Raw genomic sequence first — 17,546 nt, forward strand, 5'->3', positions numbered from 1 at the left:
TGCAGTGCTGCTGTTCTGAGAGCGGCCATATATTGATTGATGGTCTCCTTGCTCGATTGCTTCCTCATACGGAAGGTGAATCTCCTGGCAATCTGTGAGGGCCTGGGGAATAGTGGTTAGTGAGGATTTCAAGTAACTCAGACCACGGAACGTTTTTCAACTCACGAGGAGCCACGAGTGCCGTGGCAGTATCAGACGGTGGCTCCACAGTAGATTAGGAAATACGATTTTTTCCGATGCTCTCCCGCATCCGCCAGGCCAACTGCATCGATATAATGATTAAAGCGGTTCTTATACGATTCCCACTTCTCCTCATCTGGTTTGAACGCTGGGAAGACTGGATTGGAACTCATGGTGCTGGGACCGGTTGAACAACCTGTGGACAAAATCTCTCTGGGGCAGCAGACAATGTTTTAGTGCCTGTGGTAGGCAAGTGATTCAGCTCAGGAGAGGCTTTTCGCAATCCTCTCTTTCTCTCTGGGTTGACCACGTTTGGCTGTTAGCCGTTGGCGGCGTCTAGATTCGCGCCTGTGTGGGCATCAGTGACTGAGCTACAGCGCTGTGCTGTACCTTTTAGGTTTGAAATTCAAATGACAGCCGTTTGAATTTCGCGCCTAATACTGAGCGGCTGCGGCTCGCAGCGCTTCACTTTCCCTGTAGCTGGGCTAACAAGCGGCTACAGACGCTTCTAACTTTCGATTCTGACCGCTCTCTCTGGCTGCGGATCAGCTTCGCTTCTTATCGCTTGCTGGTCGCTTTTCTGACAGCGGATCAGCATTTGCTCTTTTGTTTGCTCTTTTTGTTTGCTGACCGCTCTCTCTGGCTGCGGATCAGCGTTGCCCTTATCGCCGGCCGATCGCTCTCTCTGGCTGCGGATCGGCGGCTAGTGACTCAGCGGTTGCATGGTGCTTCTGGTAGCCATCCCACCTTCGTCGCCAGTGTTAAGTTTGGGAAAAGAGAGGCTGAACCAGAGCATGAGTGCAACAATACTTTATTATAACAATAAAGGGCTGACCGTGCTTGCCACGCCTGGAAACTGGCTCGCAGCAATCAGCAACTGGTGGGACCCCGCAGCCTGCTTTTATAGCTGGCTGCTGGGGAGAACCAACCAATGAGTGAAGGGAAGAACGCCCACGCGAAGTGAGTGGACCTGAGTGAGAACTCTTAGAGTAACTCAGGACATAACATTGGGGGCAACATGCTGACCCTGTAAACTGCTTACAGAGGGCTGTAAAGCACTGTGAAGCAGTATATACTTCTAAGTGCTATTCTATAGCTATTAAAAAACTACAAAGAACCCCAAAAGACAAGGGGTATTAAGTGAAGGGATGCTAATAATGTATGTAGCCACCTTACTAATTTACCAGTCTCCTGGGTTCCTCCTCGTGAGACTTTCAGAAAGTCTACAGGGATGAAACCAACCTCACTTTGAGAGGAAGGCTATTTCATAAAATGGCCGCCACAGCAGAAATGGCCCTCTTCACTTAAGGAACCAAAAATCAGGAACCAGCTCTTCTCTCTGCCTGGGCAACAATCAAAGTCAAGATCAGGCAGTTTAGAAGGTGAGGGACTGATCAAGGTAATTCAGCTGGTGCTGACCTCTCCCTCAAGCTTCTTTTCCAGCCCTCTGTACCTGACTATATGTTTAAAAAGTGTACAGAATCTGGAAATGTTCAGATGCTGTGGCTTGCTGAAAAAAAGAAGTTGGGAGTTTTCCTTTTGCCACCCAACAACTCTTGGGAGAGGTGATCTGCTTCTGGCAAGGTAAAAAGCATCGGTTCATTTGTAAACTTCATTAGAGTGGGTTTCCCAGCTAAAGAGTCCAAATTCTGACATGCTGATCTGATCTGCTACCTGTCCCCCATGCTTCACTTTACAGGCTGAAGTGGGAGGCCCAGGCACAATGCCAGACGGGTTTTCTTTTTTGTGCTTTTCTCTTCGCTCCAAACAATACTTACTCCTTTCTGGCAAAACATAAACGGCACCGTTTCAGCCATCTGAAAGCTAGAAAAGCCTCAAGCTGAAGATAGATGTGGATAACAGCCAGGCGTTAAGAAGAAACAAATACAGAGCAGGCTAAGAAAAAAAAAATCTGCACCAGCTAGAATTAACTTTATCAGCTAGATTTTCAACAGGAAATGTCCCATTTTTTTTTCATTCCTGGAAGAATAAAGAAGAGCAGAATATAGATCTGCTGTATCTGGGCTGCAGAAATCCAAAGGACCTCTAGATGGCAACTAAGAAATAATGGGGGGAAAAATCAACCTTTTGCTTCCAACTAGACACCACCCCAAATCTGCTGTGCATAACAAAACGGACCTGCATGAAGAGTGTGACATATTTAACTATGTCAATTTAGTTTCCTGCTGACTGTACTTCCAATGCTCATATGATTATTGAAGCTGTTTCTAAAAAAAACAAAACAAAGCAAAGAGCCGATATTGAAAGACCTCTGAACCTAAATGCAATTGATATCCAGTTGTCTAACCCAATGTGCAAATAAAGAACAGTGCATTTTCTAAAAAAAAACCTCAGGACAAATAGAGCAAGAAGAAAAGATTTGTATTTCTTCCTGAAATCTCAATGGGTGGGATGGGGAAATGGAGGGATTGCTTTCCACAAGAATAAAGGCTGCAAAATGCATAGCTTTTTGCTATGTACACGAATACCGAATCAGAAAATGCAATTCAAATCTACACATAGTTTTGTATAAGCAAGGTTGTAGTCAAGTATGCATATTAGTGATCCCTGTGTAAAGTTCAACTGCAGTTATTGACCCTCCTCCTCAATCATTTTTTGTCCTCTGGATCCTTCCAGATCCTCCCTTTGTCCAAAGTGTCGGAATCCTGAACGGAGGCCCACAAATATCACATCTTTGAGCACTGTCCTCTTTGGCTACGGCTGAGGGTGGCATTAGTGGTTTCTGGCTGCAGGCTTTCACTTTTGGACTATGGCACTTTGCAAGCTAGACATGTCTTAAGTGGCACAAGGAAAGCTTATTCCAAAGTGGTAAGAACTGACAGCTTGTCCAGACACAAGTTCTTGTACTTTCAGTTAAACAATGTCACGAAATTCATTTTCACCTTCTTGTTCACTTCCAGAATAATCAAAGCTTGGCAATCAATATTCAACAAAAATTGTGAAATGAAGTAGGAAAAATTAGTCCTTGCTTCTGCTTTCCCACAAGTTTTTAATCACCAGTTTGCTTCGCCACAGTTTGCTACTTCAGGCTTTCAACATTGGGTCTACTCGTCTCCACTCTTGACCAACTAGAAGTATTCTTCTGTTTGTTAGAGTCCTTAAAGTGTTTCCCCCCCACCTGTCTTTCTTCTTTGGATCCAATAATGAAAGACAATAAAAATACACTGTAAGAAATCTAACATATAGGAAGGTATAGAAACTTTGGCAGAATTGTCCCAGAAATGTTTATCTATGTCCTTCAAATTGCCTCAATGAATCTCAGAAAGAATGCCAACCAACAGATGAGTGCAAGGTATATAAACCCTTCCTCTACGGTTTGTTCAGAGCTGAGAAACCTTCTAGGACGAGAAACAAAATGTCTTCAAAGCCCAGTTGCATTTTGGGGGAAAAAAACAGTTTTGGGACAACCATAACCTGGATGATCGAGAATCTCTATCAACACTTGACAAAATTCTTCTACTTCTGCAAGAAAAAGAAATACTACAATAATCAAAACGAGGATGATGAATATATGTTGCAACGGTGCCAATTTGGATATAGACAGTGGATGGATAGTCATAGAAAGTCTAACGTTTCTCCAATGCTCTTTTTCAGTGCCAACTGTTCATCTCTTCTGAAAACCTAGTAGAGATATGGCGAGTATATGAGATGGCAAGCTTTTCCACAGGAAGGGTGATATTAAGCTATGCTCTGTAGCCCCTGTGGGTGGAATCCCATTGAAGATGGACCTCAACAGCACCTCTCCCAGATGTCATAGCGTGGGCAGATTCACTTGGAGCAGGAGGTCATGGAGCTGGATAGGCTCTAAGCTATTTTGAGTTTGTGATGCTATTTTAAAGGTCAGCCTCTAAGCAATGGATGTGGAACCAGCAATGCATTTTACACTTTGGAAACAGGGATCTTGTAGGACCAATTCTGTATAATCACCTGAGGTCAAAGGGCAGGTCTGCTAAATGATAATAAGCATTATTTCCCATGCTTTAGTTATTCTTAGGAAAGAGCTATGAGATTGTAATGCATATTGCACTTCAAAATGCATTGAGCCTGAATCTGTTCTATTTGAGGGCCTCGCTTATTTATTCTGCTATGAGAATCTGAACCGCTGCACTAAGTTCCTTCTCAAATGGCACTGTTTTTTTTTTCCCACTTGAGATCTACATTTTCTTGATAGTAACATGCTGAGATATGGCTTCAAGCCACTATTGGATTTAGATGAGTGCTAGCGGTAGCTAGAGACAGAATCAGAAATGGGCTGATGGAACTGTGTTTCTCTGCATAATAAAATTTTCTGTAAAGATTTTAAAATGAAAGTACTCTGATTTTTGGAGCTCTTAGTGAATAATGTGTGAATCAAAAAGAAAGGAGAGGGAGAAATGAATAGTTACTTCTTAACAGCAATCAGTATCGCAGTTTGGAGTAGTGGTGTAATGGTCAAGGTCAATGAGCTAGAAACCTCCCACCTGGGTGTCTCTGAGTCAGTTACTAACTACTACTACTTGAGAAAAAGGCACTGGCAAACCACTTCTGAAAAACCCTGCCAAGACAATAACAGAGACTTGCCTAGGCCTCCTGACCAGGAGTCAACAGTAACTTGAGGGTATGGTGAAAACCTCTCTTTTTACAACCTTGTAATCCCTTAATTCGGGGTAGAATCAGGGCAACTGGATGGAGCTGAGCATTTACTGGCCAGATGCTCTTCATGACACCTACGTGGAGTTCGCAGCAGATATTTTTTCTAAGTTGAAGGGTGGGAGAGAGAGAGAAGGAGGACAAGACAGGACAAGACAATGCCAGGCCAGACCTGATTGGACTAAATCAGACCAGATAAGATGTCCACCCTTCTGGATAAACCAGTCAGGAAACATAACTACAGGAGCTAAATCTACTTTATGGTAAAGCTGTATAACACATTCTTGCAAGCTGGAAGGCACAAACTCTACTTTTAACTTTTTGCTCCATTAGAGCGGGTCCTTTCTTTTTTTCTTCTTCTTTCTGATCGTTCAGTGACTGGGAACTCCTGACACTCTTATCTGATCCCTTCTCTAGGCAGCATCCCTTCCCACCTTTCTTCAAGGTCATCCATGTATTCCATCACACAAGACAGCATATGCACCGATTGCAAAGTTGCTGATGATACTAGCCCACACACTCACACTGGCAACTCCAGTTTCAGGAGGGTCCCTTACAAAACAGTGATGCCCCCACCCTCAACATTAGCAGCTGGTAGCAGCAACTCCGAGGAGGAGCAACCCTCAGTAACCTGCAAGAGAAAGCAATGAGTTGCCACGGTTTCAAATTTCCCTGGGCGTCCCATCACATCCCTTTCCTCAGCATGAGAGGAGCTATAACAATGACACCTACTCACAACCAGCTACTACTAGCGAAACTAAATCGAGAAGAAGGTGAGCCCTATTCAGAGTGAACAGTTGCATCTGAGAGTTTTCTCAGGGAATTTGGGTCCCAGCAGCCAGTCTGTCTTATTAACATGCTATCCTGCAGGCTTTGAACTGTCAGGGAAGTCTATCAGCATAAAATGTGCTGGCCTAAATGCCAAGTGCTATCATACTGGAATAAAAGATTGACAACAGCCTGGAGGGTTAGACAGCTTGCAAAAGTTAATATGCCTTGTTTTGAATTTACTGGTTAGGGAGTGCGGGGGGGTGGGGGGGTCAGAAGAAGGGCTGGAAAAATCAGGTTGTGAATCATATTTATTAGCAAAAGAACAGAGTGAGACCCCTGGGAGATGAGGCAATGACTGCAACAGGAAATTGGTATTGTCAGACATTTCTGCAAAATGTCCTACCCTTTCCTGATCACCCATCAGGCTACAGATGGGGACCTTGTTTTTCTATTCAAAGAAGAAGGAAGATGCATGACAGGAAAAGAACAGTCTTGGGTGTTGCCGAACACCAAAAGCACGTTATGTTGAATATCTGCACTTTGGGGTAAAGTTGCACAGGATATTCATTCATTTTAATTGCTACATTTGAATTAGCATCCTGTGGTAGCTGATGGTTCCTTCCTTTATTTACGTCACTCTCCATGGAATATTTATGATAAAGACAGTCCTCAACTGACAGCAGTTCAGCAATAGCACTGAGATTTATATACCGCTTCCCAGTGCCTTCTCTCAGCGGTTTACAGCGTCAGCCTATTGCCCCCAACAATCTGGCTCCTCATTTTACCCACCTTGGAAGGATGGAAGGCTGAGTCTGGTGAGATTCGAACTGCCAAATTGCAGTCAGCCGGCAGTCAGCAGAAGCAGCCTGCAGTACTGCACTCTAACCACTGTGCCATCGTAGCTCACTTGGTTTAGTTTAGTGACCGTTCCAAGTTAGAATGCCACTGAAAAAAGTGATTTATGACCGTTTTTTGCAGTTATGGCCTTTGCAGCACCTCATGATCATGTGATCAAAATTCAGATGCTTGGCAACGGACTCATATTTATGACCTTTGCTGTGTCCTGAGGTTATGGGAATCACCTTTTGTGACCTTCTGACAAGCAAGGTCAATGGGGAAGCCAGATTCACTTAACCAACCAGGTTACTAATTTATCAGCTGCAGTGATTCACTTAACCATTGTGGCAAGAAAGGTCGTAAAATGGAGCAAAACTCACTTAACAACAGAAATTTTGGGCTCAATTGTGGTTGAGGACTGACTACCTGTATTGTTTATTGCCTTGGGAGGAATAACCCTGTGCTTTTTCCTTCTCCCATTGCCCTCACCGTCTTTCAATGTATTGTCCCTCCTTATTGCTTGAGCTGATTGGCCACAGCAAGCCATCCAGCCCTTACTTAAGTGGCCATTGCCAATGCATTTTATTAAGTCTCGGTAGCAGATTGTGAACTTGGTTAGACTCAAGATGGTTCCATTCAATGTTTTAAACCCAAAAGGGATGCTTATTAATTTTGGATTTAGTTCGCCCCCACACACTATATAGACCTTTCCCCAAAGTAATGCAGTTTTAATCAGGATCATCTGTTCCTCATGACTCACAGCTGCCTAGGATTTTGGTTTTGGTTGTGAAATTCTGCAGCAGGATTACTTTCAACTATTGGTTTAGCATTTAAAGGGTTGAACAAAGTTTTCAGGGACGAACTTGGGACAGCTGCTGGGCAGAACTGATCTGTTTGTGGTTTCATTGGAAAATCTAGTCATTAACTTTGAGATTAACTGGTTCTTTTTTCCTGGCTTTGAAGATGACTGGTGATAAGTTCAGAATCTTTTCTATAGCCTGCTGGAGGTAGAAGCAGAAGGGAGCGAGGCTTCTACATTCATAGCGGAAGGCAGTAAAAGGCTGTTTGTGGAATTCAGCTACAGTTAAAAGCTTTGGGGAAAAAAGAGGAGAGCTACCTTAGAGGCTTATTGACTAATTCTTTTCAGTCTGATAGAGGTTCAATATATCACAGAACCACAGAATTTACACCAGCCTTTTCCCGATGTGGCATGCTCCAAATACAATTGGGATGCAGGTCTTAAAAGCCCCAATCAGCTTGTTTGTTGGGGATTTTAAGTGCTCTAGTAACAACAAAAGTAGGAAGGTTTTTAATTAGTTAAATAGGCATCCTCTGTTAGGATCTCATGGCGGCTTACACAAGAGTCTATTGTAATTTCATCAGTTTGATAACAACCCTTAGGTTGAATAGAGAGGGAGAGAGCAAGGGAGGGAGAGAGGAAGGGAGGGAGAGGGAGAGAAGGAGAGCGCGAAGGAGGGAGTGGGGAGGGAGAGAGGGAGGGAGAGAGGGAGGGAGAAAGGGACAGAGCGAGGGAGGGAGGGAAAGGGAGAGAGGCAGGTAAAGGGAGGGAGGGAGAGAGGAAGAGAGGGAGGGAGGGAGTGGTGGAGGGAGAGGGAGAGAGGAAGAGAGGGAGGGAGGGAGTGGGGGAGGGAGAGGGAGAGAGGGACAGAGCGAGGGATGGAGGGAGTGGGGGAGGAAGAGAGGGAGAGAGGGAGGGAGAGAGAGAGAGAGAGAGAGAGAGAGAGAGAGAAAGCAAATAGACCCAAGTCAGCCAATGAGTTTCCATGGCTGAAGACAGACTGGAATTTGGGTCTCCTCAATCCAAATTAACATCTTAACTGGCTTAGAATCATAGGGCTGGAACTGGAATGGACCTTGGAGGTCTTCTAGTCCAAGCCCCTCCGCAAGAATGTGCACAAGGAAGACATCAATATCCGAGAATTGGATATATAGGTGTAGTCACATGTTTGCTGAAACACCTGAATGTTATGCTATATAGATCCAGACATGCACTGTGATGAAAAGCGCCTCCATTAGTTCTTCTCTAACTTGTTATTGTTTTACTGTATTTGAGTCACAGTTCCTAGGCAACCTGGGAAAAGACAAGTAGGGAGAAACAATGTTTTGCCTTTTGCTCGCCTAACCAGGATTACCTATCAAGATAAGATTATGAGCTCTAGTGAGTATGATTTGTCTGTACCAGATCACACTTAATCCACCTTGGTGCCACTGGGCTAGATTCACTGTAATTGAACTTGCTGGTGCTGGCATCCAGATACAACCAGATAGGAGGTGTGATCTCTTGTCAGGAAAACTTCAACTATATAGCTGAGGAGTTCACAAGACTCTCTAGGGCAGGGGTCTCAAACTCATGGCTTCACATCAACATGTGACGTATCATGACCTTTTTCCTCTTTGCTAAACAGGGGTGGGTGTAGCCAGTGTATGATGCATTATAAAGTCTGCACTACTATTACTATTAACCTTCTCATCACTCCTTATCACCCCACCCCTCCCACTTGTGACTGTATGACTGTAACTTTGTCGCTTGTATCCTTACAATTTATATTGACTGTTTCCTAGTGTGATTCGATTGCTTATTGTACCCTATGACTATTATTAAGTGTTGTACCTTATGATTCTTGACTCTCGACAGATGTATCTTTTCTTTTATGTATACAGAGAGCATTTGCACCAAGACAAATTCCTATTTGTGTATCCAATCACACTTGGCCAATAAAAGAATTCTAATTCTAATCTGGCCTGCGGGCCACAAGTTTGACACCCCTGCTCTGGGGAATGGCTATCATGTAGAGTTTTCCAGAAGAAAGAACAAGAAAATGATATGGAAGCTGATAGACTTAGGAATCATGGACGGACTATCTCACAAAGATAAAAGGTAAAGGAGTCACTCTCTTAGTTATAGCCAACATTAAAGAGCAGTGTTCATCTCCATTTCTTTAAGTCATTGAGACACCACTGTCCGAAGATGTTTCTAGGGACATGTGGCCTGCATGACATCATGCCGCAGTACAATGTGTACCAAAGTGGTACCTATTTATCTACATGCTTTCAAACTGCTAGATTGAGGCCAGTGACAAGAGCTCACTCTGTCACATGATGGTAGGGTTTGAACCGCTGGAGTATAGACCTTCTCTGATGTCTTTTAAACTACTGACACATCACACCTCATCATCATTGCATAGGAGGTGTTTAAATAGGTGATTGGCCATCTCTTGTAATATGGTAGTGGTGGATTGCTGGATGTGCAGTGGAGCAACGGGTTTGGCTTAAATCAGTAGTGGTATTCAAACTTTTTTACTACCGGTTCTGTGGGTGTGGCTTGGTAGATGTGTTGTGGCTTGGTGGGTGTGGCTTGGTGGAGGTGGCTGGGGAAAGATACTGTAAAATCCCCATTTCCACCCCACTCCAGGGAAAGGATATTGTAAAATCCCCATTCCCTCCCCACCCCACTAACCTGCTTCCCAGCTCCATTCTCCTGGGTAGGGCAACAAAGGAAGAGCCAACCAATCAGCTGGGATTTAGGAGGCAGCGAATAGATGGGGGCAGGGCCAACCAAAGATGGTATTTACTGGTTCTCTGAACTACTCAAAATGTCTGCTACCGGTTCTCCAGAACCTGTCAGAACTGGATGAATACCACCCCTGGCTTAAATCTAATCCTTTCATTCTATGATGACCGTCAGTTTCCCTACTTTCTCTATTTTGGGAATCGAGAGGAAGGGTATATATGGAAGACAAACATGCTGAAGTAAACTTTTGGTGATAGATGACACAGGCCCAGATTGAAAAACCTAATTTTTGTGACTTTCAGGAAATTGAGCTTTTGAGCCAAATGCTGCACTCACCCACTGCTTGCAGGTGGCCACAGGGGGACCCCACCCCCATGGGGTGGGTGGGGTCTCCCACATCTAACAATCTGATGCAGTTTTCTCTATGTATTATAGTTCCGCATTGCAGCTATACAGAACATAAAATGTGGGTCACTTTGTCCTGGAGGAGATTTCATCATATTTCTTTGGATGAATAAAATGTAGAAATGACATGTGACTTGTGACAGATTTGAAAGCTTTTTTGCCCAGACACCAGACAGAGGTTACAGAGAGAGTCAATACTTCTGTCTGCTTTCTCTGTTATCAGTGCCTTCTCGGAAGGATGGATCTTGCCCTTTGCCTTCCCCAGTGAGTTGACAGGGCTCAGAATGATGGCAACAAAAGATTGAAAACATGCACCCACCCATGGAGGGACACACACACACACACACACACACACACAGAGAGAGAGAGAGAGAGTGAAGCTTCTTAGGCTGGAATTCTTCCACTTACATAGCTGCAATGAAAACTACGTATAACGCTTTTGTTTTCCCTCTGTTATTGTGGAATATTTGATTTGTAATTTCAATAGCCATGCTGTCTAAGAATGATGGGACCTGTGGCTTAACACCTATTTTAAAGGACAACACACTAAAGAAAGCTGACTAATCTGTTAATGGCATCATAATGGAGCCCCGTGTCTCAACAATCTATTTTTAGGCTCAAATCTCTTAGATAATTTGTCCTGTCTCCTACCTGTCTAGAAAGAGAAGGTTGTTAGAAGGTAGTGGAACCTCGGGTCATGACCATAATCCCTTCCAGGAATTTAGTCATGAGCAGAAGTGAGACTGACTGTGCATGCACCTATAATTCTGTGCATGCGCAGAAGGGAAAATTGCCGCAGCAGGGAAAATCGTCGCAGCTGTACCGATCGGCACTCGAAGATCTGTTTGGGACCAGAAACAACAATTTCCCCAAATTTTGGGTTGTCACCCGAGTTGGTTGCGAACAGAAGCATTTGTGACCCAAAGTTCCACTATACTAACTGCTGAGAATCCTGGAAGAAGTGGATTATCTAGATGCATTTCAGTGAGGTTTTGGGTTTTAGTACAGAGACAAACTTGGTTGTGCTTGTTGGTTACATATGGCATAGAGGTGGTGATCTATCCTCATGCTCTTTGATCTCTCAGTAGCCTTTGACATTGTCAAAACCATGGTATGAGAATTTGGATTTGAGGTTATCATTCTATGGTGTTCCCTTCCTCCCTTCAGATTAATTCCAGTCAATGTGGATTGGGGAAGACTAGCCACACCCAATCCTCTTCCTTTGTGGGGGAACATTTCTCTTGTTCTATTCACCATATTCTTGAAACTAATGGGTGAGATCATCTACCAGTCTGAGGTTCTATATCATCAGTATACTGAGGATGTCCAATTATTTGTTAATACCTGGTTGGTGAAGTGAAGCTGTTGAAATCTTGTCCTAGTTCCTGGAGGTTGTTTGGGTATGGATGGAGAGGAACCATCTCCAGTTCAATCCTTTTAAGACCGAGTGGATGTTATGACCAACTAGATCTGGGGAGAGTCAATCTTTAATTCTCACAGAGGTTACAATTCCCAATTCAAACGTGGTACAAATCTTACTGGACTCACAGCTTCTACTTGTTTTTATACAACTTTATCTGATGTGCCAGTTATTTCCTTTCCAGGACAAGGGGAGCTTTCAGAGAGTAACTCATGCTCCTGTCACCTCACAGATCGGTTACTGCAACATGGCCCTACCCTTGAAGACCACTCAGAAGTTTCAACTGGTCTATCATACCTCAGTATGTCCATGTGACACCCTTGGCTCTGCAAACTGCACTAGCTGCCAGTTTGCTTCTGGGCTGGTTATGATCTATAAAGCCCCTAATGGAGTGGTGCCTGGTTATCTGAGGGACTACTTATCTCCTCTGGTGTTTGCCTGGTGATATGAACTAACAGGGTTGGCATGCTCCTATATCATATCATCTGTTAGGACATGGGAAGCATGCCTTCTCAGTCATAATGCTCTTTGCAATGAATCCCGCCTGAGATCTAGATGGCTCCCACCCTGATGGCATTCTGGAAGGTCATTAAAAGAGCCTTACAAAGTAGACCAGACAGGAAATATGACCAGATGAACTAATTCTACCTTTTTGTAAAGCTACATTAACAGGATCTCGCAAGTCTGAAAGTGCTATACATCTCTCCCACCGTTTCCTTTACAGCCCAAGAAAATAGGGAGGGTCATTTCTTTTTTTCTGGATCATATTTTATTGGACAAAGTTTATTAAAACAGAAAATTAAGCAAGTAAGAAAACGAAAAATGCCTTAAATTATTGCATTTTACTCCATTCCTAAGTATGTGTAAATTATGAATACATAATTTATAGTAAAAGCTTGTTAAACAAAATATAGTACATTATTTAAAGAACAATCAAGAAGAGGGGAGGGGGATTCTCCACTCAAATCAAAAAGGATGCATTCAGCTTCATGCATCCAACTCTGGCAGGCATGTTATGCTCGGACAAAGCATCTCATTTATTACAGTACTAAAAAGCTGCCGAAAAGAAAAGACAAGAGAAGCAGGAGGGGGAGAAGGAAGAGACTGCATAGCACTCCGAGAGAGAGGTATCGAAAAGGCTCTTTGCTTCTCAGGAATCTCAGGTCAGCATGTCCCAAAGGCAGCAGCAGCACAATGCAGTCCAACATGCTGTCAGGCAGGTACTTTCACCAGAGGTATCTCTTCGCCGTTCTTCTACAACATACACTGTATTTTTAGGTCCATCTGCATAGACTGGTCCTGGAGGCGGAGCATTCTGCCATCCGTATGGTGGGTAACCATTGTAGCCTGGTTGACCAGCTGGATATGGCCGTGTGGGCCCCGGCTGATAGGCAGGATACGGACCAGGGCCTGATGGTTGTTGAGTATATGGTGGGTAAGGGGCAGTTGGGCCCGGGCCAGGATATGGTGGAGGGTTTTCGTAATTCATGTAGGATACCTATGTGTTTCCTGACGAAGTAAGTGCGGGCACACCAATACAGGAGCATTATCACACATTCAGGGGAGGGTCATTTCTTAGCCTCTTGTCCTGCTGACATTCCTGCTGCAAGTTCAGCTGCCTTTTGTCTGATCCTCTCTTGATTGCCTCTCTTTGTTCTGTCTCCCAAGGTCATTCCCACATACCATCACAGTCTTAAAGACCTGGCTGTACTTTGCAAGCCCTGGACTAAGATGCCTAAAAACTCAGGGGTGGGATTCAAATTTCTTAACAACTGGTTCTGTGGGTGTGGCCTAATTTGTCAGTGTGGCTTGGTGGTCATGTGACTGGGTGGGTGTGGCTTGCTGACTGGGTGTGGCTTGGTATGTAAGTTTTGTAAATATTTATGTAAATATTGAATTTTTTATATACAAAGAGCAACTTTTACCCAAAATCAGGCAAAGCAGGCAGGCAGATTGAGTTGCTTGCAGAATCACAAATTCATTTAGAGATCTACCTTTCTGTAATCTGCTGCCTGAGTCTGCACTGAAAAATAGAAGCTTCAGTCCTAAGGAAGTTTCAGCTCTGCTCTCAAGCCACTTCTCCCCCAACACCAACCCTCTGAATACCACCCCTGACTGGGCCTCAGGGAAGCTTCCTGGGTGAAGGCAAAGCAATACAACAGTGATTTAGATTAGCTGGAAAGCAAGAAATCCAACAATTTTCTGCTTTCTAGTGAATTTAAATCTCCCAGCACAGCTGATAGTCAGGACAGCTGATCTTCGGGGGAGGGGAGAAAAGAAAAGGAAAAATAGCAACTTACCAAAAATTAGGCGAAGGCACAATGCAGGCAAGTTGGATGGTGCGCATGCCAGGTAAGGAGTGACTGGGTGGGGTGGGGTGGGGCCAGCCAGTGGTGCAATTTGCTGGTTCTCTGAACTGCACAGAATTGTAACAACCAGTTCTATAGAACCAGTCCGACCAGGTAGAATCCCACCCCTGCTAGAGATCCTTATGTTCATATCTGTGTTCTGTCTTAGCTAGTTTCTGTACCTTGTTTTCTATTTTTATTTGTCCTTTATTTATCTTGTTTTTCTCCTTTATTCATGTATTTTATTCTGTCCGTTCAGTGGTGATGCCTTGTCATTTATGGCTATGGACTCTGACCTACCATACTTGTCCAGTGACTTTTAAAAAATTTCCCTGTCTACGGCTAAAACCGATTGGCCCAAAGTTACCTTGCCAGTTTTCCCAACTAAAGGAGGACTAGAACCTGGACATCTGATTTTTAATTCAGTATCTTAACCACTACACCATGGTGGTTTTCATTTATTATAAATACAAATAACATATATAGATAGAAATCTTGTTGATATTTGATAGTATTTGGTCTTTTTGCTAGAAACCAAAAGAAATGTTGCATGCATTTTGGGTTTTGATAATTAGAAATGTTTATGATTATGAACTATTGAATATTATTGAAAATTAGATGAAAAGGTTTATGTATTTTATATCTGTAACTGTATTAAAAAAAATTGGAAGCCAATTTTTCTTTTATTTCTTTTTTATTCTTTTGTGTCTTCTCTTCACTATCTTTTTTCTTAATTTTTTTGGTTCTTTTTATATTTTTTCTTTTGGAGTAATTTAAGAAAGTATATATTAAAAAGGAAGATGAATGCAGCACAATTGGGTAATTAAGAAGTGTATGTATGTATGCATGTATGTATGTATGTACGTATGTATTAAAACTAAAAAAGAGAAGATCAAGAATAGATGGAGACTGAATGAATATGGACTGAATACAAAGGAAGTGACCAGTATAAAAGAAATACATTGGGCTGATTTGGTCATAGACAGGGTGAATTTTGGTGCGCTTAAGCATGCCCCCTACAGACCTCTTAGGAAAGGGGTAAAGTCAATAGTAGAAGGTTTAAGGTTAAAGTTTTTGGGATTTGGGGAAGAAACCACAGAGTCAGGTAGAGTATTCCAGACATTGACCACTCTGTTGCTGAAGTCGTATTTCCTGCAATCAAGTTTGGTGCGATTAACCTTGAGTTTGTATCTATTGTTTGCTCTTGTGTTGTTATGGTTGAAGCTGAAGTATTCATTGACAGGTAGGACATTGCAATGTATGATTTTATATACTATACTTAGATCAGACCGAAGGCTGTGTAGTTCTAGGTTTTCTAGGTCTAGAATTTCAAGTCTGGTGGCATAAGGTATTCTGCAATGAGTAGAGGAGTGCAGAACTCTTTTGTGAAATATTTCTGGACTATTTCAACTGTGTTAATATCAGATACATAATGTGCGTTCCAGACTGATGAACTGTATTCGGGTATTGTTCTAGCAAATGTTTTGTATGCTCGAGTTCAGTGGTCGCCATCCGGTGGGCCACGGCCCACTGGTGGGCCTTGAGAAAATTTTGGTGGGCCGCAGAGAAATCTCACCCCCAGAGCACCCCGCCCGAAAGCAATTAATCCAGGCAGCGTAGAAACGCAAGGCTGCACTGTCCACATGGCCCACAGGAATGCTACCCACCCACTCACTCCTTACCCAGCAAACTTGCCTGCTAAAATTGCTATTTTTCCTTTTTCCGACCATCATGTGTTCTGCTGTGCAAGGAGATTTAGATTAGCTAGGAAGCAGGAAATGGTTGGATTTCTTGCTTTCTAGCTAATCTTTAGATCTTCAGCTCTGCCAAACCTCCCTTAGGACTGAAGGTTTGCTTGCAAGCAAATTTAGTGCAGACTGACTGCAAGCAAATTTAAGAGACTGAGCTAGCTGATGGCAGATAGATAGATCACTGAATGATTCTGTGAGCAACCCAATCTGCCTGCTTTGCCTGATTTTGGGTAAAAGTTGCTCTTTTTTAAATATAAAAACCAATATTTACATGCATGGTGTGTTGTGAGTTAATTTTATGAGTTTCCTTGCAAGCAAATTTTATATGACAGATTGAGCTAGCCAATGGCAGATAGACAGCTTTCTGAATGAATCTGTGATTCTGTGAGCAACTCAATCTGCCTGCCTGCTTTGCCTGATTTTGGGTAAAAGTTGCTCTTTTATATAACATTCAATATTTATATAAATATTTATAATATTTACATACAAGCCATGCACAGCCAGTCACATGACCACCAAGCCACACCCACAAATTAGGCTACACCCACAGAACCAGTTAGTGGTCCTTGGGATCAAAAATTATGAGTTTGGTGGTTCCTGAGATCCAAAAGGTTGGTGACCCCTGCTCTAGTTAGTAGTGTATTACCAGAGAAAAAGCTACATAAGATTAGGTTAACAACTCTTAATGCCTTTTTGGCTATGTAGTTACAGTAGGCTCTAGCACTTAGATAATTAAAGATGAGTACTCCAAGATCCTTGACAGAGTTTGGATCATCAACAAGGTCTTGACTATTCAGCCTGTATTTTATTTTCTGATTTTTTTTTGCCAATATGTAAGACAGAGCATTTATTTGTTGAGATTTGAATTTGCCATTTGTTTGACCATTCTGATACATAGTCGAGGTCTTTTTGAAGAATAGCAGTATTGTCTGTGGTGTTGAATAGCTTTACATCGTCAGCGAAGAGAACACAGTTGCTCTTAATATGATCACAGAGGTCATTTATGTAGAGTATGAAAAGAGTTGGTCCTAGAACACTGCCTTGGGGGATACCACTGTTGACAGGTACAGAATTTGATAGGACGCTCCCAATTTTGACCATTTGTTGTCTGTTTGACAGGAATGCTTCTGTCCAGTTATGCAGGTGTCCAGAGATACCATAAGATTTTAGTTTTAGGAGTAGTTTGTCATGTACCACCTGAATCAAAGGCTTTACAGAAGTCTATGTAGATTGTGTCTATTGCTTTGCCCTGATCGAGTTGCGTAGTCCATATGTTTTTTCAGTGTAAGAGTTGCAGATTGCAGGATAGTTTTTTTTCTAAAACCAAATAGTTTATTAGAGAGTAGGTTGTTTGTTTCTAAGTGGAGGATAATGGATTGGTTAATAATTGATTCCATGACTTTACAGGTGACACAGCATAAAGAGATTGGTCTGTAATTTTCAACTAGGCTGGGGTCTCCCTTTTTGAAGATGGGGATGACTGTGGCTTGTGACCAGACTTTTGGCAAGGAGCTGGTCCTGAAAGATATAGTTAGTTTATCCTTGCATCTGTGCGTCCTCTGTACCCTCCTCTGAAATGACTCTCTCCTATGTAATGGCTTTCTTCTGTAATGACTTGCTTCTGAGAATATTTGCTTCTATGTTCCTGATTT

At 42.8% G+C, this 17,546-nt stretch overlaps 1 pseudogene; it reads right to left on the reverse strand.

The window, feature by feature from the left end:
* Positions 1–12,541: 12,541 nt before the first annotated feature.
* LOC113444163 (cysteine-rich transmembrane module-containing protein 1 pseudogene) lies at positions 12,542–13,325 on the reverse strand (annotated as a pseudogene).
* Between the last annotated feature and the right edge of the window lie 4,221 nt (positions 13,326–17,546).

This window comes from Pseudonaja textilis, chromosome 2, assembly GCF_049901715.1.
Source record: "Pseudonaja textilis isolate UNSWEBS1 chromosome 2, rPseTex1.2, whole genome shotgun sequence".
Taxonomy (NCBI): Eukaryota; Metazoa; Chordata; class Lepidosauria; order Squamata; family Elapidae; genus Pseudonaja; species Pseudonaja textilis.